Below are 18,684 nucleotides of genomic sequence, written 5' to 3' on the forward strand. Positions count from 1 at the left end.
ATAAAACAAAAATATACATTAACCATCCGAATGCGATTAAAGAAAAGGTCGAAACCGTCGTCGCCAAAACGGCGGGACCCATAAGCAGGAAGTACGGAATTAAGGTAAGGGACATAATTAAAAATGTATACGAGAGAGTCGTAAAGCCAGCCATATTATAAGGGTCCGAGAAATGGGGACGGTACGTAAATAAAGTACACACTCAGAGGAAGCTAAACGCGATTCAAAGATACGCCCCAATACTAATCACCGGCGCGTTTAAAACAGCACCGACGAGCGCGCTACAAGTAACCGCAGGAGTAGTTCCTCTACCAATAGAAGCCGAAGCAAGAGCATGAGCGGCAGAAAAATGCGGTTATACACCAGGCCCGCCAAGGCCGGAGTAAAAATACATGTGCTGGCCATGAGAAAAACTGTGGATTCGTTGGGGACCGAGCAGTACGAGATAGGAAGACACATAGCGAAGGTATGGATGGATGCTAATGTGAAGCAGGAAAAAGCAGGAGCGACGGGACGGAGGAAGAGGCATGCATCAGGCTAGAAGAAAATGGAATTAACAGAGAGTAGCTGAATTTCTAGCCGTACAAGAAGCCATAAGAATACTAGAAGAAAAACATGGCGATATGCATGCCGTCAACACTTACAAGCACTGCAAAACAGTAGGGTTTGAAAGTTTAGAGGTAAACCGAAAAGCAGTGCAACTGATAACAAACCATGGAAACATGGAAGCATACATCAAGAGATTCAGACTGGAAATCACGGAAGGAGTATGCGGATGCAGCCAAGATCAAAAAGATAGTCATCATAAATGAATGCACAAACGCCGAAAGGTTGAGCGCCAGAGATCTTTATAAAATTCCGAATGATCAGATGGAAATGAGAAATGCACTCAACAAAACAAACAAGAAGAAAATTGAAATATTGAATGATTGGGCAAACAAAGTTATTAATGAAGAAAATATCGCTGAAGTCCAGCAATCCCAGAACTGACAACTGATAATAACAAAAACAACAAGAAGAAATCAGTAATATAAACCCTCATTATTAATTAAACCAATAAAGTACAATACGAATAATAGCTATGTCAAGATAACTCTCTATACATATAAGAGATGCCCCTTGAGAAACATAGAGATAGGCACAGACAATTCCACAATCCCACAAATAGACATTCAAAATGATTAATATTAGGCATACTATTATTAGATGTTAGCGCTACTGCATGCAACTATTACATAGTTTTTTAAGTCAAAATAATGGTTGCTATAATAAAAGCATCATTAAGTAATTAATATAATAATAATAAGCAAGAAAAAAAAGCCAAATTATAGGAACCATTAACAATTAAAATAAGCTGACCATCCGGAACGACGAGCATGGGAGAATATGCTTCAATCATGTAAAATGGCATGGAGAAGATCGAGAGGTGCTGATGGTTTGCTTTAGTGTGAGCAATAGCACTACAGATCCGCACCTTCATCACATACACAATCATAGGAGTCTCGTTTTGTCGCTCAACCTACCTAAAAATAAAGAGAATAAGTAAATGGTGTTAAGGACTGCTCAAATAGACAAATAATATCAAAATCCATGAAGAAATACAAATTTTCTAATTTACCAAATGAGATGGCATAAATTCATATCATCTCATATCGTCAAGGTCGTATCTATCTTCGCAAAATAACCTCCTAACAACCTTTGCATAAAACACAATCACTTAAAACAATCATTCAAAGGACAGAGACACACCTCATAAAACAAGACAAATAATACTCATCTTATGGTGTAGAAAACTAGCAAATTCATAGTATCAATAGTCCCAAAATGCTTTCCACCACTAGGACACAATCAATTCCATCAACTCTGCCAAAGAATCCCTAACCTAAAACATAAAAAATCATAAATAAACTGTTGATATCCCTATGGGAGGATGATTGGCAATAAAAGTAGTTGAACAATATGAAACACATTCACGAAGTTACTGCACCGACCCACGGGGTTGTAATCTCAATAGACCTCATACCTTGCAAATCAAAACACATAAGTCATCTAATTAATACATTTTCGAACAGATAAGTCTAATAAAAACAAATATAATATTCAACATACCCGAAAGTACCCAAGCAAAAGTAAAATCCTAATCTGATAGCGTTTAATCATCGAGTACAGAAGGGCTGCATGGTGCCACGGATAGCTTCGGATATATCATCTCCAAATAAATCACGGTCAGTTTTGCCAAAGAATCTGGACGCAGATAATCTAAAAAATAGAAAAAACATAAATACACTGCTGATATCCTGGTGGGAAAATAACTAGCAAGAAAATAAAATAAAACAAAGGTAGTTAAACAACATCAAAACATATTTACGGCGTCACTTCACCGTCCCACGGAGTGGTAATCTCAGTGGACTTCATGCCTTACAAAATCAAAACACAAGGGTCATCTAATTAATCAATTCCGAATAAGAAAAGGCGGATAAAGATGATATCTAAACTCACCCTGAAATAATACCAAATATTCATAAAAAAGTACAATCCTAGTCTGGTGGTATTCAATCGTCAAGCACAAGCAAATTTCCTAGTGACACAGATGGTGTCCGACAAAATCTCCAAGTGGTGTGAGGGGGTAAAACAAACAAGTCGTAGGTCGCCAAATCACACAAGATCGGCCTAATCCATAAGAAAACCTAAAAACACAACAATAATAAAATAAAATAAACAAAACGTATAAACAGAACGAAGACATAACCTCCCATGCGGGTACGTCAATTCTCCTGAATGGGAGACGAAAACAATATCCAACAACATAAATTACGGGTAATTCTAATTTAATTAATAAAAGGAAAAGATAGTAATCAAAACGGGAATATAAGAAATAATCTACAAAATCTACAAATTAATTGCGAAAATATTAACTAGAGAAAGAGAACAAGCGGCGCGCGACATCTAGCATGAACTTAAGCAATCAAAGGATAGGAATTTCAAAAGTGGAAAACCGTAAAATTGTCAACAATATCTTTAAAAAAATATTTTAAAAATTATATTATATTCTACTCTAAATTAATGAAATAAATTTAATTTTTTTTATAACATCTTTATTAGATACGCTTAGTACAATCTTAATTGTTATTATTATTACAATTAATTTATTACTACTTTTCCTATGTGCTTGGATTAATTAGCAAGCAAGACGAGTGCGAGAAAATATATCAGTATGTATTCCTCAATTATAAAATTACAATTATTTATTAATTATTAACTTATAGCTATAGTTTACACTAATAATACACACTAAATATTCACACAAGTTCGTATGGTTTTGTTCGTTTCAATCTCTTGACATCCTGTGCGCTGTCCAGCACTTGTATTGCTTCCACGTTAGAATGATTTAGTAATCTTCTTTCGTGTTTCAAGGCGAAATCCTGCACAACTTCGCAAATCCATTTGATTTCCAGGTCATCGTGCAGTTCTTCATTGGTTACATAGCGATAGGCATTGGTAATCAATCGAAGAATCTTGTTTTGACAGCGCTGTATGACTAACTGATTTGAATTTTTAGTGCAACCCCATATTTGCACCCCATAGGTCCAAATTGGCTTTATAATTGTATTATAGATCAACCTCTTTGATTTTAGATCAAGTTGAGAGTATCTTCCGACTAACCAGTATAGTTGTTTTATTTTGGTTCTAATGTGTTTTGCTTTTTGTCTAACGTGATGCTTCCAATTTAATCTACCGTCAAGATGGATTCCAAGGTATTTTGCTGATTCTGCTTGAGGAATCGGGCATCCATTGAGTGATATAATTAAGTTTTTATTATTTCGCCTTCATGCAAAATTAACGTGGACAGATTTGGAGCTATTAAGTTGAAAAGATTGGAATCTTTTGTCCATTTGTAGATTTTGTTGACTGCCACTTGCACTTTTTCTATTGCCCTAGGCAGAGATATATCTTTTGCCATAATAACTGTGTCATCAGCAAAGGTTCCAAGAAGTGTTTCTTTTGTTGTTGGAATGTCAGCAGTGTAGAGCAGATACAGGAGAGGTCCTAAGACGCTACCTTGTGGAACTCCAGCCGAGATATTTTTAAGACTCCAGCAATTGACAATAGTTACGCGGTAACAATTTGCTCATCTTACAGATTAATCCAAAATGCCAAACCCGATCAAAAGCTTGTGAGACATCCAGGAATATTGCAGGGCAGTATTTCTTTTCTTCAAACGCTCTTTCAATAGCCGCAGTTACTCTGTGCACTTGATCGATAGTTGAATGGTGATTTCGAAAACCAAATTGGAAATCTGGTATTGTTACCAAGTGTTTAACACGTTTATATATCAGCTTCTCAAATAGATTTGTTATAGCAGGTAGTAGCGAAATAGGCCTGTAAGATTCGACTTGTTCTGCAGGTTTGTCAGGTTTTTTGAGCATAATTATTTGTGCAACTTTAAAGCATTCCGGGACATGCTTCAGCTTTAAACAGGCATTAAATATATATGTCAACATGATGATTGCTTTTCGTGGCAGTTCTTTCAATAGTCCAGGTGAAATGTCATCTATACCAGGTGCTTTTTAGGATTGAGGTTATCAATTTCAGTGGCAACTTCCAGTGGAGAAATTAGATTTAGATCTACATCGGGTTGATAAATAGGAGATGTATCCATGGTAGATTATATATCATTAGGCCGAAAAATGTTAGCTAAATATTCTGCGAACAATTCAGCTTTTTCATTGTCGCGTCGAACCCATTCATTTCGATCATTTTTAATAGGCGGTACTCGAATAATTGGTCTTTTAAATCTTCGAGTTGCTTTCCATAGCGAATAATCTTTGTCTGCTTGTGGGCTTAATTCACTTAAATACTTTTGAAAGCAATTCTGTTCATATTACTAATTCTATTAAACGTGGTTTTGTCAGCAGCATTTCTGGTCCTGTGCCATACTCTTCTAGATTTTCGTCTTTCTTTTATCATTTCTCTAATTTCGAGGGGGTTAAGTACTTCATATTCTGATTTCTCTCTTGCAATTGGGGTAGCATCTTTTGCAGCTGACCGAATTTGTTCAGTTATATGTTTGGTTTGTTGCTCAAGATCATCTATAGTTTTAAGTCTTACTTTTAAACTGATTTGTTCCTGCAGTATTAATCCGAATTTGTCCCAGTCAGTATATTTGTTGGTAAGATTAGGCTTTTTTGCTTTTCTTAGGATTGTCGCGCCCAGTGTTGACAATACTGGAGTGTGATGATCAGATGTTAGATCGCACAAGATTTCTGTACTAATTTGATTTAATGAGATGCCTTTTGTAATGTAGAAATCCAGTAGGTCTGGGACTTTATTACTGTCTGTGGGCCAGTAAGTGGGTTCGCGCCCTGAATGATAATTACAATTTGTAAGGTTAATGGCTTCGAGTAATTCGTTTCCTTTTCCATGTGTTATTATTCGTGAACCCCAAGCTGTATGTTTAACATTAAAGTCTCCACCAATAATAAACCGTGGGCCTAATTTTGAAAAGATATCTTTATATTGTTGTTGTGTCATTTTATGTCTCGGTGGACAATATATAGCGCCAATATTTATTTCAGCACCGTTTTTTTCGATACTAATTATCGTAGCTTGTATTTCTTCATTTTTTATCTCTTCTTGTTCGAAATGTTGTATATTTTGTTTAATTATTAAAGCTGTTCCGCCTCGAGCTCGTTCACTGGGGTGTAGTGTCCAGTAAGCATCATAACCCCGTATTTTAATGTGGTTTTTTTTAGAAAAATGTGTTTCCGATATGAGAGCTATATCTATGTTATTTGTTTTTAAGAATAATTCTAGTTCCCGAACTCTTTGATTTAGTCCGTTTGCGTTCCAAGTTATAATTCTTAAAAAAGAATTACTCATTTTGATTTCTCTTTAGCTTGTTTTGGGTAGATTTCCCCAATCCGGATTTCTCCAATTTTTCCACCCTGTCTGCTAACTGACTGAATTTCTGTCTCATTTCGGTCTGGAATTCTTTGAGCAATTTCATCATGTCGACGATAGTTGGCTTGTTGGCCGCAGCTTTCTGCGGTTTCGTATCAATTTGTTTATCATTTGATATTTTGACGTTTATATTTTTGACCGATGGTCTTACGGTTTCATGAGTTTTTTTATTTTCAACGGTAGATGTTGTTTGAGTTTTTGAGTTTGTCAATTTGTCTTAAGCGTTGTTCTGCTGTAATTTTCTTTGGCTGCAGTTCTTTTTTTTTATATACTGCACATCCTTTATAATTGGCAGGGTGACCTTTTTCATTGCACAACACGCATGTCGCTACACTATTGCGTTGTTTTCTGCACTGAGTTGTGTGATGTTTACAGATGTGTGATTTCACACATCTTGGTTCCCTACTGCAAACATTTTTAGTGTGTCCAAGATTTTGACAGTTTGTGCATTGTGGTATATTATTATTTTTCTTCGGAGGTTCCACTTTTATCCTACAGTCTAATAAATAATTTATGTCGTATATATTTTTATTATTTTCCTTTTGTGTCATGTCTACATAGAATAACGGAAAAGTTTTAATTTGTTTTTCGCCATTTACATTTGTTGTCTTTTTCGCTATAGGCGTGACGGTCACTACTTCGTGCCCGCAAGCCCGTAATTCCGATTTAATATCGTCCTGATCTGTTGTGGACGGTAATCCTCTAATGACTACTCTATACCACTTATCACTTTTTAACTGATAAGTGTGATATTCGAGTTTATTGAATGAATTGTTTTTCTTCATCTCAATGAGATGCTTTTTTACATTCCTATAGTCTGTTTCATTGTTAAGGGTTACATTAATATCATTGTTAGGCAAAGCTTTAAACTGCATTCGGTCAGAGGCTACTCCCTTTATTTCTGATCTAAATAAATTAAAATTGCCAACATTGCTTACCTTGATCGGAGGGGGCAGAGGGATTTCGTTTTCTTGCTTCTTTTTTTTAATATTTATACCACTTTTTGCGATTGGCGATGGCGTCATCTGAGACTTCTTCCTCTTTTTATCCTTCTTGTTTGTTACTTCGGTCCAGTCAGACTGTTCCCCTACCTCTAATGCTAGTTCGTCTTCATCCGTGTAGTAGTCTTCTGCATAATTAGTATGCCTTTTTGGTGTATCTTGCGTGTGACCTTGCAGTTGCAAACGGATAGCAGCCATATCCTTAGATAATTGCAACAGTTGTTGGTTCAGACGCTCATTATTCATTCTTAATTCCTTGTTTTCTTTCAATAATATATTCAAATCCATGTTGTTGTCTATGATGTTATAATTAAATGTTTTTTTCACTAACTTTCACTTTTTCCCTTTTCTGGAAAACGTAGAACGTCTTTTGTTTGAGAGTTTGAGTCTTTTATTTCCTTCACTTTGGGTTGGCCGTTTCACCGTATCCCGTACCTGGGAGTTCTTTGAAAACGTTAACAGAAATTGACTGTAAAAAATATATAGATATATTTTTATTTGATATTTACGGAGACTCGTTTTCGGGAAAGAAAAAACACGTCTTGACTCTATGAAGGTCGGGACCGAACTGAATTTTAATATAAATTAAATGATAGACTTTGAACAAGACATCTGACTGAGCAAGTTAGGCTCGTAACCAACAGATATTGTCTAAAATATAAGACATATCGATTCATCTCCACAGACAGAAACCGCGTCGCGAATATTTTAATGAAAATGGGCATAGTAACAGAAAAGGTGCTGAAAGCCAAATCCGCAGTCGTGATGCCAAATACTATATAAGTCCAGAGCATCACGAATGCGGAAGCAATGGTGGAGGAGATGATAAACAGAAAATTGGGACAAATACAGCACGAAACAGATAAGAGAATACAAAAAATAGAATCCCTATTGCAAGAGAGTATTCTCCAGCAGTCCTCGCCAGGCCAGTGATGATGGATGTAAGCACGCAGACCGACATCAGCAGAAGAATCCAGATGACTACCGTGGAGTTACAGACCGAAAGTACATCCAATACGATATGTACGTACAATGAGGTCGCGGCGACAAAAAAGAATAATGAAAATAAAACACTGTCGAAGCCACAAAAAGCCCAGTCAAAGGCATCGAAATCCACCAGACCTAATCTAGAATGGCAAAATCCGAAACAGATTAATAATATATACGAAATTAAAATCAGAAAGGGAAAAGCAAGTGGCGCGGAGACATTAGCCGCCATCAGAGGCAAGCTAACCCGTAAAGAGTTAGCAGGAGATGGCCTTAAACACGTAAGAGTACACAGACATGGACTGGTATCACTGATCTGTAAAGACCAGAAACAAAAGAAAGACCTGATAGAAAAAATAAGCTCTGTACATGGTATCAAAATCGATAATAGTGAAAAACGTCCCAAATTCAGAATCACAGGGGTATCCAGGGAGATCACAGACGAACAAATAATAGAAGATCTGGTTGATCAAAACGAAGAGAATATGAACATCATCCAAGGAGAAAGAAAAAAGACTGGCAACATCGAAGAACCAGAAGAAATCATCAAGATAGTAAAGATATATATATGCAAAAACCCAGAAAGAAACAACGTTATAATCGAAACAATTCCCAGCAAAGACAGAGCAGTGTTAAAAAAGGGCAAAGTCTTTGTAGGGTACTTGAGACAATTCGTTGATGATTTCAACGCAATTCTACTATGCTATAAATGCAGCAGATTCGGGCACAAGCAGATACATTGTAGAAGCGCACAGTGTTGTTATATATGTGCAGAACCGCACGGGGGAAGGGACTGCAAGAGTAGCACCACGAATTGTGCGAACTGCAAAAGAGCAGGAGCACCGGAGGTAAACTCCAACAATAGAGTAAATGATAGAACCTGTCCAATATACAAGAAAAGAAAAGAAGAAGCCATCGAAGAAATGAAACAGAAATGGCTCTAAAAATCCTACAGATAAACATCGAAAAATGCATCCAGGCCAGCACGCTCATGAGAGCGAAAGCCGACAAAGAAAAATACGACATAATCTTGGTGCGAGAACCAGCAACAAGAACTAAGAAATGTCGGGACCGGACAAAGTCATAGTCAAACTATTAGACTGCGATTTACTAATCACCAACGTATACGCGCATCAGACAGGAGACAACATAAATTGCTTAGAAGAAAAAGAAGAACAATGGCAGAAATACCAGAAGAAATGGATAGTAGCTGGTGATTTTAATGCCAAGCACACTTTATGTTTATTGTATAACAACAAAGGTTCAAATCTGATAATCTAGACCATATCATACCGACTGGAATTAGTGCAGAATGAACAAACAGCTCCCACCTTTATCAGTAGTAGGGGAAACAGCAACATTGATGAGTGACGAGAAGTGAACGTGATCAACTCGACGGTACAAGAAAGTGAAGAGACACTAAGCGACCACAAACACATCCTCTTCGAAATAGAGGGTAAACCCCAGAGAAATAAGACATCGAAGAAAAAGTTTGATTATCACGGGACCAGCTGTCGGGTCACTGACGGGTTGCTAGTCGCGAGCACAGAAATAAGGGCGACGATGCAAATAGACGAAATTGAAAAACAAGCGGAGCAAATGCAAACAGCTTTCAAGAAATCTACTAAACTGTTAAAAACAACCACCATCATAATAAAACAAGACAACGAATGATGGGATGGAGAACGCCAACAGAAGAAATTGGAACTTAGAAGAAAAGCCGATTCGATCAGACGAGAAGACGGGGATAAGACCGACCTCGTGATTCCCTCACTCCCTATGGAGTATGAAGCGAGCATTCAAGAAGCTTGTCAAAGAAAAGAAGAAGAAGCATGTAGAAGAAATAATTATAAATAGAAAACACATTCGACATCGAACCATGGCATAGAGTCTGGAAAATAATAAAGACTCTAGGAGTGAGCAGGGGGAAAATAGTTGAAATAATGGAAGATGCCGAACCGGGCAATATGTATAACCTGGAGAAAGAAAACGTAGAAAAATATCATCCAAAACAAGAGGAGGAAGAAAAAGAACAACTTGTAAGGATCATGACAAGGGTCACTAATGGAGAATGGAGCAAACAAGAAGAACACGAAGAAGAAATACAAGAAGCTGAACTAGACTGGGTCATAATGAACTTAAAAAACAACAGGTAATCAGCAACAAAATCGAGTTCGGAATAGAGAAGGGGTGCCCACAAGGGTCGAGCATAGGCCCGACTCTATGGTTGATTAATATCAACTCCTGGTTCGATAAGATAGCTGATATTGACACACAACAGACACATGTGAGAGCACAAACGTTCGCCGACGACCAAATCATCGCAATCAGCCATCGAACACCTACTGAAATTAAAGAAGAATGGAACAAATGCTGGCGCAAATGCTTAGAATGGAAAGAATATTCAAGAGCACATTACAATATAGAAAAATCGGAAGCTATGATATATCCAAAGGAGATCCCCTTTACGATGGAAGAATTGAAGAAAAGAAGAAATGACCGCAAGAGATAAATCCCAGTAGTACCCAGGAGGACCAGATTTCCGAAGATAGGAATTAAATTAAACGAAGAAATCATAACTCCTAAAGACCAGATGAGGTAATTGGGAGTAATATTGGATAATACAAAAATATACTTTAACCATCTGAATGCGATTAAAGAAAAGGTCGAAACCGTCGTCGCCAAAACGGCGGGACCCATAAGCAGGAAGTACGGAAATAAGGTAAGGGACATAATGAAAAATGTATACGAGAGAGTCGTAAAGCCAGCCATATTATAAGGGTCTGAGAAATGGGGACGGTAAGTAAATAAAGTACACACTCAGAGGAAGCTAAACGCGATTCAAAGATACGCCCCAATACTAATCACCGGCGCGTTTAAAACAGCACCGACGAGCGCGCTACAAGTAATCGCAGGAGTAGTTCCTCTACCAATAGAAGCCGAACCAAGAGCATGAGCGGCAGAAAAATGCGGTTATCCACCAGGCCCGCCAAGGCCGGTGTAAAAATACATGTGCTGGCCATGAGAAAAACCGTGGATTCGTTGGGGACCGAGCAGTACGAGATAGGAAGACACATAGCGAAGGTATAGATGGATGCTAATGTGAAGCAGGAAAAAGCAGGAGCGACGGGACGGAGGAAGAGGCATGCATCAAGCTAGAAGAAAATGGAATTAACAGAGATTAGCTGAATTTCTAGCCATACAATAAGCCATAAGAATACTAGAAGAAAAACATGGCGATATGCATGCCGTCAACACTTACAAGCACTGCAAAACAGTAGGGTTGGAAAGTTTAGAGCTAAACCGAAAAGTAGTGCAACTGATAACAAACCATGGAAACATGGAAGCATACATCAAGAGATTCAGACTGGAAATCACGGAAGGAGTATGCGGATGCAGCCAAGATCAAAAAGATAGTCATCATAAATGAATGCACAAACGCCGAAAGGTTGAGCGTCAGAGATCTTTATAAAATTCCGAATGATCAGATGGAAATGAGAAATGCACTCAACAAAAGAAACAAGAAGAAAATTGAAATATTGAATGATTGGGCAAACAAAGTTATTAATGAAGAAGAAAATATCGCTGAAGTCCAGCAATCCCAGAACTGACAACTGATAATAACAAAAACAACAAGAAGAAATCAGTAATATAAACCCTCATTATTAATTAAACCAATAAAGCACAATACGAATAATAGCTATGTCAAGATAACTCTCTATACATATAAGAGATGCCCCTTGAGAAACATAGAGATAGGCACAGACAATTCCACAATCCCACAAATAGACATTCAAAATGATTAATATTAGGCATACTATTATTAGATGTTAGCGCTACTGCATGCAACTATTACATAGTTTTTTAAGTCAAAATAATGGTTGCTATAATAAAAGCATCATTAAGTAATTAATATAATAATAATAAGCAAGAAAAAAAAGCCAAATTATAGGAACCATTATACAATTAAAATAAGCTGACCATTCGGAACGACGAGCATGGGAGAATATGCTTCAATCATGTAAAATGGCATGGAGAAGATCGAGAGGTGCTGATGGTTTGCTTTAGTTTGAGCAATAGCACTACAGATCCGCACCTTCATCACATACACAATCATAGGAGTCTCGTTTTGTCGCCCAACCTACCTAAAAATAAAGAGAATAAGTAAATGGGGTTAAGGACTGCTCAAATAGACAAATAATATCAAAATCCATGAAGAAATACAAATTTCTAATTTACCAAATGAGATGGCATAAATTCATATCATCTCATATCGTCAAGGTCGTATCTATCTTCGCAAAATAACCTCCTAACAACCTTTGCATAAAACACAATCACTTAAAACAATCATTCAAAGGACAGAGACATACCTCATAAAACAGGGCAAATAATACTCATCTTATGGTGTAAAAAACTAGCAAATTCATAGTATCAATAGTCCCAAAATGCTTTCCACCACTAGGACACAATCAATTCCATCAACTCTGCCAAAGAATCCCTAACCTAAAACATAAAAAATCATAAATAAACTGTTGATATCCCTATGGGAGGATGATTGGCAATAAAAGTAGTTGAACAATATGAAACACATTCACGAAGTTACTGCACCGACCCACGGGGTTGTAATCTCAATAGACCTCATACCTTGCAAATCAAAACATGCAAATCAAAGTCATCTAATTAATAAATTTTCGAACAGATAAGTCTAATAAAAACAAATATAATATTCAACATACCCGAAAGTACCCAAGCAAAAGTAAAATCCTAATCTGATAGCGTTTAATCATCGAGTACAGAAGGGCTGCATGGTGCCACGGAGAGCTTCGGATATATCATCTCCAAATAAATCACGGTCAATTCTGCCAAAGAATCTGGACGCAGATAATCTAAAAAATAGAAAAAACATAAATACACTGCTGATATCCTGGTGGGAAAATAACTAGCAAGAAAATAAAATAAAACAAAGGTAGTTAAACAACATCAAAACATATTTACGGCGTCACTTCACCGTCCCACGGAGTGGTAATCTCAGTGGACTTCATGCCTTACAAAATCAAAACACAAGAGTCATCTAATTAATCAATTCCGAATAAGAAAAGGCGGATAAAGATGATATCTAAACTCACCCTGAAATAATACCAAATATTCATACAAAAGTACAATCCTAGTCTGGTGGTATTCAATCGTCAAGCACAAGCAAATTTCCTAGTGACACAGATGGTGTCCGACAAAATCTCCAAGTGGTGTGAGGGGGTAAAACAAACAAGTCGTAGGTCGCCAAATCACACAAGATCGGCCTAATCCATAAGAAAACCTAAAAACACAACAATAATAAAATAAAATAAACAAAACGTATAAACAGAACGAAGACATAACCTCCCATGCGGGTACGTCAATTCTCCTGAATGAGAGACGAAAACAATATCCAACAACATAAATTAGGGGTAATTCTTATTTAATTAATAAAAGGAAAAGATAGTAATCAAAACGGGAATATAAGAAATAATCTACAAAATCTACAAATTAATTGCGAAAATATTAACTAGAGAAAGAGAACAAGCGGCGCGCGACATCTAGCATGAACTTAAGCAATCAAAGGATAGGAATTTCAAAAGTGGAAAACCGTAAAATTGTAAACAATATCTTTAAAAAAATATTTTAAAAATTATATTTTATTCTACTATATTCTACTCTAAATTAATGAAATAAATTTAATTTTTTTTTAACATCTTTATTAGATACGCTTAGTACAATCTTAATTATTATCATTATTAAAATTAATTTATTACTACTTTTCCTATGTGCTTGAATTAATTAGCAAGCAAGACGAGTGCGAGAAAATACATCAGTATGTATTTCTCAATTATAAAATTACAATTATTTATTAATTATTAACTTATAGCTATAGTTTACACTAATAATACACACTAAATGTTCACACAAGTTCGTATGGTTTTGTTCGTTTCAATCTCTTGACATCCTGTGCGCTGTCCAGCAGTTGTATTGCTTCCACGTTAGAATGATTTAGTAATCTTCTTTCGTATTTCAAGGCGAAATCCTTCACAACTTCGCAAATCCATTTGATTTCCAGGTCATCGTGCAGTTCTTCATTGGTTACATAGCGTTAGGCATTGGTAATCAATCGAAGAATCTTGTTTTGACAGTGCTGTATGACTAACTGATTTGAATTTTTAGTGCAACCCCATATTTGCACCCCATAGGTCCAAATTGGCTTTATAATTGTATTATAGATCAACCTCTTTGATTTTAGATCAAGTTGAGAGTATCTTCCGACTAACCAGTATAGTTGTTTTATTTTGATTCTAATGTGTTTTGCTTTTTGTCTAACGTGATGCTTCCAATTTAATCTACCGTCAAGATGGATTCCAAGGTATTTTGCTGATTCTGCTTGAGGAATCGGGCATCCATTGAGTGATATAATTAAGTTTTTATTATTTCGCCTTAATGCAAAATTAACGTGGACAGATTTGGAGCTATTAAGTTGAATTTTCCAATCTTTTGTCCATTTGTAGATTTTGTTGACTGCCACTTGCACTTTTTCTATTGCCCTAGGCAGAGATATATCTTTTGCCATAATAACTGTGTCATCAGCAAAGGTTCCAAGAAGTGTTTCTTTTGTTGTTGGAATGTCAGCAGTGTAGAGCAGATACAGGAGAGGTCCTAAGACGCTACCTTGTGGAACTCCAGCCGAGATATTTTTAAATGTCGAGAACGCCATTTCGTGCGATACTCTAAATTTTCTTCCGAATAAATATGACTCCAGCAATTGACAATAGTTACGCGGTAACAATTTGCTCATCTTACAGATTAATCCAAAATGCCAAACCCGATCAAAAGCTTGTGAGACATCCAGGAATATTGCAGGGCAGTATTTCTTTTCTTCAAACGCTCTTTCAATAGCCGCAGTTACTCTGTGCACTTGATCGATAGTTGAATGGTGATTTCGAAAACCAAACTGGAAATCTGGTATTGTTACCAAGTGTTTAACACGTTTATATATCAGCTTCTCAAATAGCTTTGATATTGCAGGTAGTAGCGAAACAGGCCTGTAAGATTCGACTTGTTCTGCAGGTTTGTCAGGTTTTTTGAGCATAATTATTTGTGCAACTTTAAAGCATTCCGGGACATGCTTCAGCCTTAAACAGGCATTAAATATATATGTCAACATGATGATTGCTTTTCGTGGCAGTTCTTTCAATAATCCAGGTGAAATGTCATCAATACCAGGTGCCTTTTTAGGATTGAGGTTATCAATTTCAGTGACAACTTCCAGTGGAGAAATTAGATTTAGATCTAAATCGGGTTGATAAATAGGAGATGTATCCATGGTAGATTATATATCATTAGGCCGAAAAATGTTAGCTAAATATTCTGCGAACAATTCAGCTTTTTCATTGTCGCGTCGAACCCATCATTTTTAATAGGCGGTACTCGAATAATTGGTCTTTTAAATCTTCGAGTTGCTTTCCATAGCGAATAATCTTTGTCTGCTTGTGGGCTTAATTCACTTAAATACTTTCGAAAGCAATTCTGTTTATATTCTTTGATCTTTTAATTTGTCTGATTACTAATTCTATTAAACGTGGTTTTGTCAGCAGCATTTCTGGTCCTGTGCCATACTCTTCTAGCTTTTCGTCTTTCTTTTATCATTTCTCTAATTTCGAGGGGGTAAAGTACTTCATATTCTGATTTCTCTCTTGCAATTGGGGTAGCATCTTTTGCAGCTAACCGAATTTGTTCAGTTATATGTTTGGTTTGTTGCTCAAGATAATTTAGAGTTTTAAGTCTTACTTTTAAACTGATTTGTTCCTGCAGTATTAATCTGAATTTGTCCCAGTCAGTATATTTGTTGGTATGATTAGGCTTTTTTGCTTTTCTTAGGATTGTCGCGCCCAGTGTTAACAATACTGGAGTGTGATCAGATGTTAGATCGCACAAGCTTTCTGTACTAATTTGATTTAATGAGATGCCTTTTGTAATGTAGAAATCCAGCAGGTCTGGGACTTTATTACTGTCTGTGGGCCAGTAAGTGGGTTCGCGCCCTGAATGATAATTACAATTTGTAAGGTTAATGACTTCGAGTAATTCGTTTCCTTTTCCAGGTATTATTATTCGTGAACCCCAAGCTGTATGTTTAACATTAAAGTCTCCACCAATAATAAACCGTGGGCCTAATTTTGAAAAGATATCTTTATATTGTTGTTGTGTCATTTTATGTCTCGGTGGACAATATATAGCGCCAATATTTATTTCAGTCCCGTTTTTTTCGATACTAATTATCGTAGCTTGTATTTCTTCATTTTTTATCTCTTCTTGTTAGAAATGTTGTATATTTTGTTTAATTATTAAAGCTGTTCCGCCTCGAGCTCGTTCACTGGGGTGTAGTGTCCAGTAAGCATCATAACCCCGTATTTTAATGTAGTTTTTTTTAGAAAAATGTGTTTCCGATATGAGAGCTATATCTATGTTATTTGTTTTTAAGAATAATTCTAGTTCCCGGACTCTTTGATTTAGTCCGTTTGCGTTCCAAGTTATAATTCTTAAAAAAGAATTACTCATTTTGATTTCTCTTTAGCTTGTTTTGGGTAGATTTCCCCAATTCGGATTTCTCCAATTTTTCCACCCTGTCTGCTAACTGACTGAATTTCTGTCTCATTTCGGTCTGGAATTCTTTGAGCAATTTCATCATGTCGACGATAGTTGGCTCGTTGGCCGCAGCGTTCTGCGGTTTCGTATCAATTTGTTTATCATTTGATATTTTGACGTTTATATTTTTGACCGATGGTCTTACGGTTTCACGGGTTTTTTTATTTTCAACGGTAGATGTTGATTCAGAGGTTTTGACTTTGTCAATTTATCTTAAGCGTTGTTCTGCTGTAATTTTCTTTGGCTGGAGTTCTTTTTTTTTTGATATACTGCACATCCTTTATAATTGGCAGGGTGACCATTTTCATTGCACAACACGCATGTCGCTACACTATTGCGTTGTTTTCTGCACTGAGTTGTGTGATGTTTACCGGCACATTTCACACATCTTGGTTCCCTACTGCAAAAATTTTTAGTGTGTCCAAGATTTTGACAGTTTGTGCATTGTGGTATATTATTATTTTTCTTCGGAGGTTCCACTTTTATCCTACAGTCTAGTAAATAATTTATGTCGTATATATTTTTATTATTTTCCTTTTGTGTCATGTCTACATAGAACAACGGAAAAGTTTTAATTTGTTTTTCGCCATTTACATTTGTTGTCTTTTTCTTTATAGTCTTTTTCGCTATAGGCGTGACGGTCACTACTTCGTGCCCGCAAACCCGTAATTCCGATTTAATATCGTCCTGATCTGTTGTGGACGGTAATCCTCTAATGACTACTCTATACCACTTATCACTTTTTAACTGATAAGTGTGATATTCGAGTTTATTGAATGAATTGTTTTTCTTCATCTCAATGAGATGCTGTTTCGTTGTTAAGGGTTACGTTAATATCATTGTTAGACAAAGCTTTAAACTGCACTCGGTCAGAGGCTACTCCCTTTATTTCTGATCTAAATAAATTAAAATTGCCAACATTGCTTACCTTGATCGGAGGGGTCAGAGGGATTTTGTTTTCTTACTTCTTTTTTTTAATATTTATACCACTTTTTGCGATTGGCGATGGCGTCATCTGAGACTTCTTCCTCTTTTTATCCTTCTTGTTTGTTACTTCGGTCCAGTCAGACTGTTCCCCTACCTCTAATGCTAGTTCGTCTTCATCCGTGTAGTAGTCTTCTGCATAATTAGTATGCCTTTTTGGTGTATCTTGCGTGTGACCTTGCAGTTGCAAACGGATAGCAGCCATATCCTTAGATAATTGCAACAGTTGTTGGTTCAGACGCTCATTATTCATTCTTAATTCCTTGTTTTCTTTCAATAATATATTCAAATCCATGTTGTTGTCCATGATGTTATAATTAAATGTTTTTTTCACTAACTTTCACTTTTTCCCTTTTCTGGAAAACGTAGAACGTCTTTTGTTTGAGAGTTTGATTCTTTTATTTCCTTCACGTTGGGTTGGCCGTTTCACCGTATCCCGAACCTGGGAGTTCTTTGAAACCGTTAACAGAAATTGACCGTAGAAAATATATAGATATATTTTTATTTGATATTTACGGAGACTCGTTTTCGGGAAAGAAAAAACACGTCTTGACTCTATGTAGGTCGGGACCGAACTGAATTTTAATATAAATTAAATGATAGACTTTGAACAAAACATCTGACTGAGCAAGTTAGGCTCGTAACCAACAGATATTGTCTAAAATATAAGACATATCGATTCATCTCCACAGACAGAAACCGCGTCGCGAATATTTTAATGAAAATGGACATAGTAACAGAAAAGGTGCTGAAAGCCAAATCCGTAGTCGTGATGCCAAATACTATATAAGTCCAGAGCATCACGAATGCGGAAGCAATGGTGGAGGAGATGATAAACAGAAAATTGGGACAAATACAGCACGAAACAGATAAGAGAATACAAAAAATAGAATCCCTATTGCAAGAGAGTATTCTCCAGCAGTCCTCGCCAGGCCAGTGATGATGGATGTAAGCACGCAGACCGACATCAGCAGAAGAATCGAGATGACTACCGTGGAGTTACAGACCGAAAGTACATCCAATACGATCTGTACGTACAATGAGGTCGCGGCGACAAAAAAGAATAATGAAAATAAAACACTGT

The 18,684-nt window shown here is 36.5% G+C and overlaps 1 long non-coding RNA gene across 1 annotated transcript; it reads right to left on the bottom strand.

Moving 5' to 3' along the window:
- Positions 1-2,559: 2,559 nt before the first annotated feature.
- Positions 2,560-12,235, bottom strand: LOC143205892 (uncharacterized). The gene is made up of 3 exons (XR_013007967.1): positions 12,189-12,235; positions 12,046-12,094; positions 2,560-2,687 (listed from the first exon to the last, which is right to left on the bottom strand). It is a non-coding gene; the product is annotated as an uncharacterized LOC143205892 (long non-coding RNA).
- Between the last annotated feature and the right edge of the window lie 6,449 nt (positions 12,236-18,684).

This window comes from Rhynchophorus ferrugineus, unplaced genomic scaffold, assembly GCF_030347505.1.
Source record: "Rhynchophorus ferrugineus isolate W39M unplaced genomic scaffold, kcgeb_rfMv2 rfM30, whole genome shotgun sequence".
NCBI classification, from domain to species: Eukaryota; Metazoa; Arthropoda; class Insecta; order Coleoptera; family Curculionidae; genus Rhynchophorus; species Rhynchophorus ferrugineus.